The 12,067-nt window shown below is 45.1% G+C and overlaps 1 pseudogene; it reads right to left on the reverse strand.

Moving 5' to 3' along the window:
* Positions 1-2,563: 2,563 nt before the first annotated feature.
* Positions 2,564-12,067, reverse strand: part of LOC146812298 (phosphoenolpyruvate carboxykinase, cytosolic [GTP]-like) — a 74,593-nt pseudogene continuing 65,089 nt past the window's right edge.

Genomic DNA, 12,067 nt, shown 5'->3' on the forward strand with positions numbered 1-12,067 from the left:
GGCCCCTAGCAGGCAAGACCTTAGATTTAAATGTTAATAGTTGCTTATCCCTATAATGCCAGAGGGAGCGGAGATTGAATAGGATTTGCCTAATGGAAGGGAGGGTTCCCCATGGGGAAGGGGGTCACAGGGTGGGGGAGCGGAGGAGAGGGATGGGGTGCACAGGGTGGGGAGCAGTGGGTAAATATTTTTTAAAAATCCTCGTCTCTAAATTAAGAATTGTCCATCTGTTTTGCACTGAGTGTTCACAAGCCAATGGCAGGAACTTCCCTAAGAGATAGTGAGGTGAAATTCATCTCATGGAATGTGAATAGGTTAAGATGTCCCCGCAGACAAAGGTTGGTACTGAAATATTTAGAACTTTCCTCAGCCCAAATTTGTCTTATTCAGGAGACGCACTTAAGTTTTACAGAGTGTCGTACAATATTTTCCAGAATCCCCTGGGTAAAACATTACTGTACCTCTCAACAAACAATGCATAGTAAAGGTGTAGCAATTTTGATTAAGCTGGGGGTATCTTTCTCTATTAAATCTGTACAGACCGACCAGTCATGGAGGTGGGTAGTAGCCCAGTTGGACTTCGGAGGTATAGAGCTAGTATGTGCCTCAGCCTCATTTTGTGGACCCAATGGTGACGACCCAACCTATATCTGTAAGTTACAATCTAAGTTAACAGAAGGAGTCCCTCACCTGATTTTTGGAGGTAATTTCAATGTCCTTCTTGATCCACAAAAAACAGGTCAAATCAGAGCCGCTATATAGGGGCCCCTCGGGTCTGATGAGCTATGAAGAATTTGCTGCATGACCTGGACATAGTAGATGTCTGGAGGGCAAAGATGGGGGATACCCAGGGGTTCATATTTTACAGTAAGAAGCATCATCACTCATCTAGGTTAGACTATATCCTAATCGACAGGTCTAGCCTGGACAGTCTGACGGGGATTTCGATACTACCAAGCCACTTATCTGATCATGCGCTGGTGTCATTCTCCTATTCAAGGAGGAGACATATGCTACAACCCAGATGGACGCTCAATAGAACTATGCTGCTGGACCCCGAGATTATCCGGGCCATTAAATTGTCTTCCCTAGACTATTTTCCAATAAACATTGGTTCAACGACCATGGATTTTGTCTGGGACGCCTTTAAGGCCAATATGAGGGGCAGGCTACATGGTCTTATACGCTCGAAGAATAGGGCTGAGGCCCGGGAGCTACACACTATTGAGGGAAAAATCCTTCAGTTAGAAGTGGAGAGAAATCGACTCTGCAATGGGAGTCCAGGAAGGTTGGCACAAGTACAGGGAGACCTGGAAGGTGCTCGGCAGGAGTACAGGGCAGATTGGATCAGAAGTGTAGGGCCCAATGGCTCACTAAAATATGCAAAACTTTGAGTATGGGGAGAAGGCAGGCGCTCTACTGGCTTGGAAAGCTAGAGTGGATTGTTCAAAGAACAACATTAATGAACTGATTATAAATAACAAAGGAGAAAAGTCAAGCAGTTCAGAGGACATGCAAGCCTGCCTTCTCTTCCTCTTCTCAGAGCTTTGCAAAGAGGAAATGGTCCCTTCCACTGACTATATGCAAAATTGTCTGAGAGGGAAATCTCTGCCGACTTTAACGGATGATAGCCGTGATGTCTAGATGCCCCTATTACCGTAGAAGAAATTAAAGATCAAAAATAAACAAATGTAAAAATAATGAAGCCGCGGGTTTGGATGCGCTCCCAAATGAAGTTTATAAACTTTTATCGGATGAGTTGGTCCCAGTATTGGGTAGTCTGTTTAACTCGGTGTATAGCCCGACAGGTCAGGTCCCCAGGTCCTGGAAAGAAGCAACCATAGTATTAATACTGAAACCGGGGAAGGATCCCCTTAAAGCCGATTCCTATCGACCAATCTCCCTGCTGAACGCCGATTATAAGATATTTATGGGTATTCTGGCGGGGAGACTGGCCAAACTGGTCCCTAATCTGGTCAATATCGATCAGAAGGGCTTTATATCAGGGAGATATATTCAGGAGCAGACACAGCTGTTGATTGGCAACATTGATTTGGCCAAGGCAAGATCAGACCCCTTGGCTATTGTAGCCTTAGATGCGGCCAAAGCATTTGACAGAGTCTGTTGGGTGTACCTCTGGGAAGTTCTTGGTACAATGGACTTTAGCCCTATTTTCATTCAGACCCTTAGGAAATGTTACCAGGGAGCCTCTGCAAGGTCACTGTTGAATGGCATGTTGACTTCCAGCTTTAACATTCAGAGGGGAACAAGACAGGGTTGTCCCATTTCGCCCTTGCTGTTCAATATTTATATAGAGCCATTAGCTCAAGCTATTAGATTGGATGACTTAATTTACCCCTTTAAATCTCAACTTTATCAGTGTAAGTTGGCTCTATACGCTGATGATTTGCTGTTGTATACCAGTAATCCGGGGGCGGTCATACCAAGGGTTGAAACCCTTCTGGAAGAATTTGGCTCTATCTCGGGCTATCTAGCCAATACTTCTAAAACAGAGGGAATGTGCTGGAACATAGACCAATGGGAGGGTACTACAAGTAAAGAGCTAAAATACTTGGGCATCCATATTGTCAAAGAGCTGGATAAAATTCCCCAGATCAACTTGAATAAGATCATCAAAGAAATAAATCGCTTCTTCGCTAGATTGAGGAATCTTCCTCTGACAATCTTTGGAAGGGTTAACTTGGCGAAGATGGTTATCCTCCCCAAGCTGACCTACTTGTTTAATGCAATCCCCTTGGTCTTTCCCAGCAAGATTATTTGTAAGATTCAGAGTAAGATTGGGAGTTTCATCTGGGGAGACAAAGGAGCTAGGCTGTCATGGAAGAAATTGAGATGTAGGCTCTCCCGGACTTTGGTTGGTCCGCGGTCGCCTTTCAGTTTAAAAGTGTCCGGATGTTAGTCTCAAAACCGGAGGAGACGTTGTGGGGGAGGTTGTTGGGCGAAATGGCCATGGTGGAGGTGGTGGAGAAGGTTTCCTGTACAAGTTTGGGGCTCCGAGGTTCTTTAAACAAGTCCGCTTGAAGGTCCTTAAGGCCGTTTTGGAAATTTGGCACAAAGTAAGATGCAGGTGGGGGATCGGGTATTACTCAAACTTCACACCTATATGGGACTCCCCCGGGACCCCGCTTTGTCTCAAGGACAATCTGGCAACACCAATTAAGAGAGCGGGTATTACCATCTGGTCAGATCTCTTAGCAGCAGAAGGAATCCACCCCTGGGAGGTATTAGGGGCAAAAATTGGAATTGTTTTTTCCAGGTTTAAATATATACAACTTGTATCCTGGTTTGAAGCGGAAAAGGGGGATATAAGACGAGACTGGGAAATGGAGCAGTTCCTTCAAACAGTACATCTAAGGAAGAAAGAGATTTCTATTTGGTAGAGGAAGTGCTTGGATGCTGAAGATCTGGAACTTCCCCCGCAATATACAGTCTGGAATCAATCCCTCTTTGAGTCTAACATTGTCGACTTGTATGAGCCCTCTTTGAAACTACTCTATAAATTTATTAAACCGGCCAGCTTAAAGAAGAAACATTTCTTTGTCATTAACAGACTTTACTATACACCTGCCAAAATAGCCAAGTTTGCCCCTCTATCCACCCCAAAGTGTCCAAGGTGCAAGACTCTCAATGCCAATGATATCCATATCTTCTATGAATGTTCTGAACTTAGTGCTTTCTGGAAGGGTGTGGGGGATATCCTATGTGGCATTTTTAAAGTCAATATTGAGGTTAACGCTTCACTAGTAATCTTTGGGGATGATGGTCTGCTTAGTCTGAATCTATTGCAGATCCATAGAGGGCTGTTTCTATATTTGGTGTTACTCGCCCGGAGAGAGATATGCATGAAGTGGAAAGATCCACGGCCCCCGAAATGTGATGATTGGCTTAAAGCCGCATTTGCCATGGCACATTTAGATCAGAATGGAACTGGGGAAAATACGGCAAACATCTGGCAGCCCCTAATGATTTGGGGCTGAGATCTGAGATTAATATAGTACCAGCTGCCTTCTTCCGGTCCAATGATTACACCAAGCCTTCATCAAACGGGGCTGGTCAGGCTGACCTAAGCAAGTGCAGCAAGTCCTAGGGTGCCCAGTTGGTAAAGACAGCTTTCACTAAGATCTGCAGAAGCTTATTGGGAGATGAGGACAAAAAAAAAAAGTTATTGTCATTTTATGTTTCTCACTGCTTAAAAGCAGTGGGGCAAAGCTCCTCGGCCATAGCGGAGGACCCGCCCCTGATTTTCTTGTCCAAATCTTTTGGTGCCTGCAGCCTGTGTCCTGGGTCAAGCGAGTAGATGTAGCTGGCAGTTGTTTTTTGTGTATTACTCCCAGACAGTGAAGCAAAGGTGGAATAAGTGTCAGGAGGATGGGCCATCACTGACTTAATGGAGGGACCGAGCTATCACCTACCACACCTACACATCACAAAAGCTCTGCCTCAGGGCACTCACAAAAGGTTTCACACTAGTCTTCCGTGCCCCCATACAAGCTGGGTCCAGGGTAGGGAGGCAGGAAATTCCAGATACCTCTGTAGGGGGAGGATTCTAGAAGCTTCTCCCACTTCAAAGTGGGCAATGTGGACAAACAGTGGTTCCACAGACTTAGGGGCATATTATCATGGACGGCGTTAAAATTATCGCTGCTTTAGCGGCAGGAAACTGCAGCTAAAGCGGAGATAATGGGCTTGATAATATGCCGCAGAGAATTCCAATAGAAGCCCATGTTCTGGTGTGAACATGGGCTTCTATTGGAATTCTCTGCGGCATATTATCAAGCCCATTTTCGCCGCTTTTAGCGGCAGTTTCCTGCCGCTAGAGCGGCGATAATTTTAACGCCGTTCTTGATAATATGCACCCATATTCTTTAGTAGACTTTTAGACCTGTGAAGATTCAGAAGAAGGACTGTTGTGCTGCTCTGCTACAAGAAGGACTGCTTTGATGGCCTGCTGCCTTAGTGAGAAGGACTGGACCTGCACCTTGAACCCACGACCACCAGCGTGACTTCAAGGGCTAGTTGACTGGCCTACTGATCAGAATCTTAAGGACAGAAAAGGCTCCATCCATCTTGTATCCTGCACCTGTACTCTACCTGCTGTTAGTCTGAACCCCCCAAATTGTGTCCCTTTAGTCCTGGAACCTTGGAAGGGGGGCTAAAGGTGCTCTGCCAGCCCAGCTCTGGTCTCATCAGTAACAGTGTGATGCAGCCTTGATGCAACCCGCATAACAGACTGCCTAGCTCATCAGATCCACCGCTGAGTGATGCATCCTCGACGCGGACGACAGAGCCACTCATCTGAACCAGTGCAGTGCGACGTAGCCCTCACAGCTCATCTGAACCACTGCCATGTGACACATCTATGCGACGGAACTCACATCACTTTATGGGTCTGCCGCTGCACAGCAGAATGCTCCACAACTAGTATTTAAGGTTCATTTCTCAGTGGGGCAACTTGGCCCCTGTGTCCAGCCTACAATCCACCATGGTCATTCTCAACTTGTGACTTTGGTCCAATCTGGCACGGCAAGCTATCCACAGTTGCTGCTTTGTGCATTTAGGCACCATTTTTAGCTAAATCTTTAAAATTGCATATCTCCTGTTTTACTAATTGGATTTTTGTCATTTTGGTGAAAAAGCATTTATTACATTTTACTCTATTGTTCTAAAATGGTGTTGTGTTTTCACTGTATTGCTGTTTTTGTGCTGCATAAATACTTTACACATTGCATCAAAGTTAAGCCTATCTATTTTGTGCCAAACTACCAGAAGGGTTAATCATAGTTCAATTTGAGGTTTGTTTGTGTTTCACACTAACACGAATTGTGATTGCTGCTTGAGTAAGGTTTCACCCCCATCGAACAGTAACCCAATTTGTCACTCTAGCTCTACAATTGTGGTAAGCATTTAACAAATACCATTTAGACTTGTTATTACCTGTAACTGAACAATTATTAACACCAGCGTATCGCGTAATCATGACAGTATTATGTTTATGCCAACATTTAATAATATGGACGAAGACCTACTCAAAGAATGGCGTGAACATACCATGTAATGTTCCATCAAACGTATGGGCACTTTATAAAACATGCTCAAAGAAAATTGGACATACAAATGGCCAAAAAAAGCAGAAGTCTATAAAGAATTAGAAACATTAAAGGTGAAGAAGATGTAAAAAATGCTTTAGAGAAAATAGAGTTGAACCTAGAGAGACATGAGGAAAAAACACGGGAAAATATAGTACATTCATTTTCCAAAGATAAGTTGGATAATTAACATGAATGCAACATCACAAAATAAAATGATGGGCGGAGTGTTGAAATTTTTCCATTGTTATTTTGCTCATCACATCACCCCAGTTTGAACCCAGCAATACGGAAATCAGTCTTGACCTTGCTACCCATGGGAACAGACCTGGACCGTAAACAAGCATCCTGGGACCAGTTTCAGGGTATCACCCATCATCAGACAGGCTAGCTTGAATCCAGTGGTGCAGCGAGCAAGGGATCCACATCTGGGCATATCTTAAGCCACTTAGAGTGCACATACCAACATCACAAAGTAAAACTTTGCAGGCGCTCACCCTTTTTATCCATTATTATTTTGAATTGCCATGCCACCCCAGTTTGAACCCAGCCATATGCAAATCAGTCTTGACCTTGCTCCCCATGGGAACAGTCCAGCCCAAACTGCCAGGCTATGATAATACACCAATATGTTCCAATATTTTATAACAGGAGCAAAGCTTCCAAATTTGTAGAATAAAACTGACAATGTCTTAGCCAATGTAAAATAAATGTATACAGCTCAACAACAAAAGTTATGATAAATAGATTATGTTAAAAGCAAATGTAAATAAACATATGTAAGAATTGTAAGAAATGATTTGCAAGAAACTGTTGTAAAGAACATAAAGAAAAATAAGAAGAAATGTGTTAAACAAAATATAGAGTGAGATCTGGATTTGATTTAGTGGTATTTAATCCTATGTGAAAATAATTTTAGACTGGTAGGACCTTTTTGTCGGTTGCCCATTCTTACTTATACCTGAATAGGCTGTATACTGTCCCCACACAAAGGTCTGCATAACCCCCTGTAGTCTGGAGCCAGGGTAGGAAGGACAGGAACTTTGTTCACTTCAAAGTCATGTCTTTGAAGTCTGCCCCACTTCAAAGGCCCAACTGGGTATAAGTACTGAACCTCAGACCCAACTTCTGGATTTGAGAAGACTGTGCCAGGGAGGACTGATGTGCTGCTGAAAGGATGTCTACTCTGCTTGACTTGCTGAACTCCGGCATGGCTGTACTGACTTGCTGCCTGCTGTCCTCTTGTCTGGGTGAGGAGACTGGATCTGCATCACTTGAATCCAGAGTGACTCCAAGGGCTAGCTGGCTGGTCTCCTGATCTGAAGTCTCAGGGACATAAAAGCCTTCAAACCAACCTGTTTCTACACCTAAACTCTGCATTCTGTGAGTCTACCCTACCAAGTGGTGCCACCCCAACACTGTGGGCCTACTGTGTTTTTCTAGTGGAAGCGATGCATCCCCTGCTGAGCCACACATCCCGAGCTGCACTGACGCATCTCCTCAGCTGAGCAGTGCATCTTCAAGCAGAACCGATGAATCGCCGCTGTTGCGTGGATTGGAACAATTGTAAAAGACTACCATTGCCACTTTATCCTTCATTATGGGACCGACACACCGCCTTCAGAAATGGTACTGCATGATGCTTTTCCCAATGTAAGCTCCTTGCATTAACGGCATCCTTGATGAAAACACAAAAAATACGTATTGCAGCTTTACCGCTGTTCTGCTTTGGTTTTCCCTCCAGATAGAACCCGCTCCACAGAGCCCTTCTGACCCAAACCAGAACGTTACCCCCTCCCTAGGGCCTTTTTACACCTAAATAACCACATATATATGTACCACCTAAGGACAGGGAATTCCTATTATATATATATATATCAAGACCTCACAGCCTCGCAATCTCAGCAATCACAGTCTCGCGGCCTCAGGCAGACCCAGAATCTCCTACCAGACGGCAGCAACACCCAGTCTCGCGGCCTCAGGCAGACCCAGAATCTCCTACCAGACGGCAGCAACACACAAAGTCTCGCGGCCTCAGGCAGACCCAGAATCTCCTACCAGACAGCAGCAACACACAAAGTCTCGCGGCCTCAGGCAGACCCAGAATCTCCTACCAGACGGCAGCAACACCCAGTCTCGCGGCCTCAGGCAGACCCAGAATCTCCTACCAGACGGCAGCAACACACAAAGTCTCGCGGCCTCAGGCAGACCCAGAATCTCCTACCAGACGGCAGCAACACACAAAGTCTCGCGGCCTCAGGCAGACCCAGAATCTCCTACCAGACGGCAGCAACACCCAGTCTCGCGGCCTCAGGCAGACCCAGAATCTCCTACCAGACGGCAGCAACACACAAAGTCTCGCGGCCTCAGGCAGTCCCAGAATCTCCTACCAGACGGCAGCAACACACAAAGTCTCGCAGCCTCAGGCAGACCCAGAATCTCCTACCAGACGGCAGCAACACACAAAGTCTCGCGGCCTCAGGCAGACCCAGAATCTCCTACCAGACGGCAGCAACACACATAGTCTCGCGGCCTCAGGCAGACCCAGAATCTCCTACCAGACGGCAGCAACACACATAGTCTCGCGGCCTCAGGCAGACCCAGAATCTCCTACCAGACGGCAGCAACACACATAGTCTCGCGGCCTCAGGCAGACCCAGAATCTCCTACCAGACGGCAGCCTTAGCACGAGCTCATCCTATTATTACCGTAGTACACGACAGGGGAATCGGGGTTACTATGTATCAGATCACACAAAGACTATTAGTTGAGCACAACCTGTTCTCTAGTTAGAGGGGCTCGTTTCCCCCTCATCCAGTTACCACTTACCTGACCAGGATTAACCTCTGTTCATGTTGAGTTAACTCTGACTAAAAGAATAGGCTATCCTCCTATATAAAGACACACAACACATGCTAACTCACGACAAGCTAAATACTTTATTTAAATGCCACATGCACATTTGCAAAATACATCATATATACAACCTGCAAGGAAAGTAAAAGGTTAAGTTATACACTTCAAAGAAAAAGGGGTCGACATCACCTTAGTCGTATGTAGCCTGTGCTCAATGGTCATCTAGGTTCCCTTCTCGTCTATGCCTCGGCTTCGCCTGGAAGTCACCCCTCCGCAGTCGCGGGTCTACTCCCTTCTCCCTCTCCGAGTCACTGGAACCTCTTCCTCATCGGCTACTCTCTCCTCTTTAGATTCAAGTTCGTCATCTGTCTTCCCTGGAATAAGTAGTAGCTTTTCTGCTAACGGCCAGATGCCGCCTATGGTCTAGAAGCAAGTGCCAGTGTCTGCCTCAGACTTTCACTAATATAGATGTGCATTCTCTCATGGAAATTTCCAGCTCGAAACCTGCCGCCAACCAAATTCCTGTACCTCCCCGTGCCAAGGACACGTTCCCAGCCGGCCGGCCTGATGTAGCGTCTTCGGCATGAAGGAGAATACAATCCTTCGATAAGGGCCGGCCTGAACCGGTTCTCTCCAAGCGAATAACACCTCCTAACTAAAACACTACCTATGACCTAGAAACTTCCCAAGCTGCCAGAGCAGGAGGAAAGATGGAGTCTCTCCCGTTTAAGGCCTACCAGGCCTGAATGCAGCACAGCTCCATTAGATACCCTCACTACAGAACAGATTACCCCTAATGCTAACGAATCTATCCCCTAGGATATGTATGCAAACCCTGATCTATGGGGAAGAACACAGGATCATGTTAAATTGCCTAATAAATAGGCTCTATACACTACTCTAACCCTTAGACTTGAATGGAAAGAGACTGAAGTCACATTAGGCCCCCCTTAACACGGAAAGGCCGGGGAAATCGAGCAGTACATTCCACCCTTGACTTCAGTCTATTATACATTCATTAAACAGGACTAACATCGGTGGAAGAATAATATCTCTCCCGTTTAAGGCCTACCAGGCCTGAATTCAGCTCCATGAAATACCCTTACTACAGAACAGATTACCCCTAATGCTAACGAGTCTATCCCCTAGGATATGTATGCAAACCCTGATCTATGGGGGAGAACACAGGATCATGTCGCAGTGCCTAATAACTAGGCTCTATACACTACTCTAACCCCTAGACTTGAATGGAAAGAGACTGAAGTCACATCAATAGCAGTACAACACAATAAGGCCGGAAAGATCGAGCAGTACATTCCACCCTTGACTTCAGTCTATTATACAGAACACAGGATCACGTCGAAGTGCCTAATGACTAGGCTCTATACACTACTCTAACCCCTAGACTTGAATGGAAAGAGACTGAAGTCACATCAATCGCTCTACAACACAATAAGGCCGGAAAGATCAAGCAGTACATTCCACCCTTGACTTCAGTCTATTATACCTAATATGAAACAAAACGAACTGATCTATGTCCAGTACCAAGTGTGCAGAATTGAAGCATTGAAGGAATACACTTGAATAAAGCGACAGATAGAAATCAAAATGCCGATAATAATCAGAATACCTAACAATCGTGTCCATGTTTAAGCAAAAGATAATCAATGGCCGCTCGATTTTGCAAAATGGTCCTACGTTCACCCTGGGCGTCCAATAGCATGTCAGACAGGACTGTAGAAGTATTATTAATGGATTTCACCATCCAGCAGGCCATTTTCTCAATAGATTTGGCATTATAGACTGCCAAAGCAGGAACACCAATAATTCTCATCCACACAACTTACAAGCACCACTGTGCACACAGAGAAGTTTGAAGCAAGGTAGAGTCAAAAAGGCAGAATCACATTAGACCGCGTCAAAGCCAATAGGTCAAAATCATAATTCACCTAACCCAAATAACATTATACGCTAAATCCCTCAGTATACAACATTGAGCACATGTGTGCACCACCACCCACAAGACTGCACCTCAACATACCATACCTTCTATTCTTGGAAAGACTATTCCACTAAAAGGCAGAACACACTTAAGTCAGTACAGAATGGTGGTGGTTGAGGGTCACCATAGGGTGTCAGACCACAAGTGGCTGATTCACTACATTGCACCCCATGACCCTTGATCATCACCATTCACATATGTCAAAAACAAAATCTAGCAAATAGCAACTGTATTACATAACTGAAAAGCAAAATGATCATTAAAGTACTGCATATCGCAAGTGAAAGCAAAAACCATTGAAAACCACATGTCTAAATTAAAAGTCACAAGTACTAAAAAGCACATGTTGAAACAGCAACTCATATTTTGAAGTTGCTACACAAAAATACATAAATCAAAACAAAGCATGACTAAAAAGCAAAAAAAAACTCATCAAAGGTATGTGATAATCACTGTAGAGCAAATAAAGTCCGCATTCTCCAAACACATGTAGTAGCCACAACTCAGGTGCAGCTAGAAATAGCTCATAGACATCTGGATACATGTTGAATGGATACAGAAAATAAATCAATCAAGCTTTTGAACGCTCCTAATGCTTCTAATGATTAAACTGGAGACTCCACTGTCAAACTCAGATATAGTAGCAACAGCTACAAGTTATTACTGTTCACTAACTTAGAAAATATCTACTCTGAGCGCTGCAAAGCGTCTCTATTGATCTCCATCCCTAAAAAAAAAACAAAACAGTCCTTCAGTATGAAAAAACACACAGCCTTCATGCAAATAAAGTTGGCCGCACGTGAAGGAAACAGTTCCACACTTTGCTGATCCCATTTCGCTTGGAAAGAAGCAGGCCATCATGCTCTCCGGTATACATCAGCAGCTGTATCTTCTTGATAAGGGAGGACCCCATCCAGTCTGGATAGCCACCGGCATCAGCCGCCACCGTCTCGTCTGGTGATCACTCCAGGCTTGGGGGGGGGGAGGGAAGGGAAGGGGGGAGGGGGGGGAGAGGGAGGGCCCCACTCACACGGGAGAAGGGAGTCCCACTCACACGCGGAGAACTGGGCGAATCTGAAAAAGAAACAAGCATCACTTTTCT

This window comes from Triturus cristatus, chromosome 7 (genome assembly GCF_964204655.1).
Source record: "Triturus cristatus chromosome 7, aTriCri1.1, whole genome shotgun sequence".
Lineage (NCBI taxonomy): Eukaryota > Metazoa > Chordata > Amphibia > Caudata > Salamandridae > Triturus > Triturus cristatus.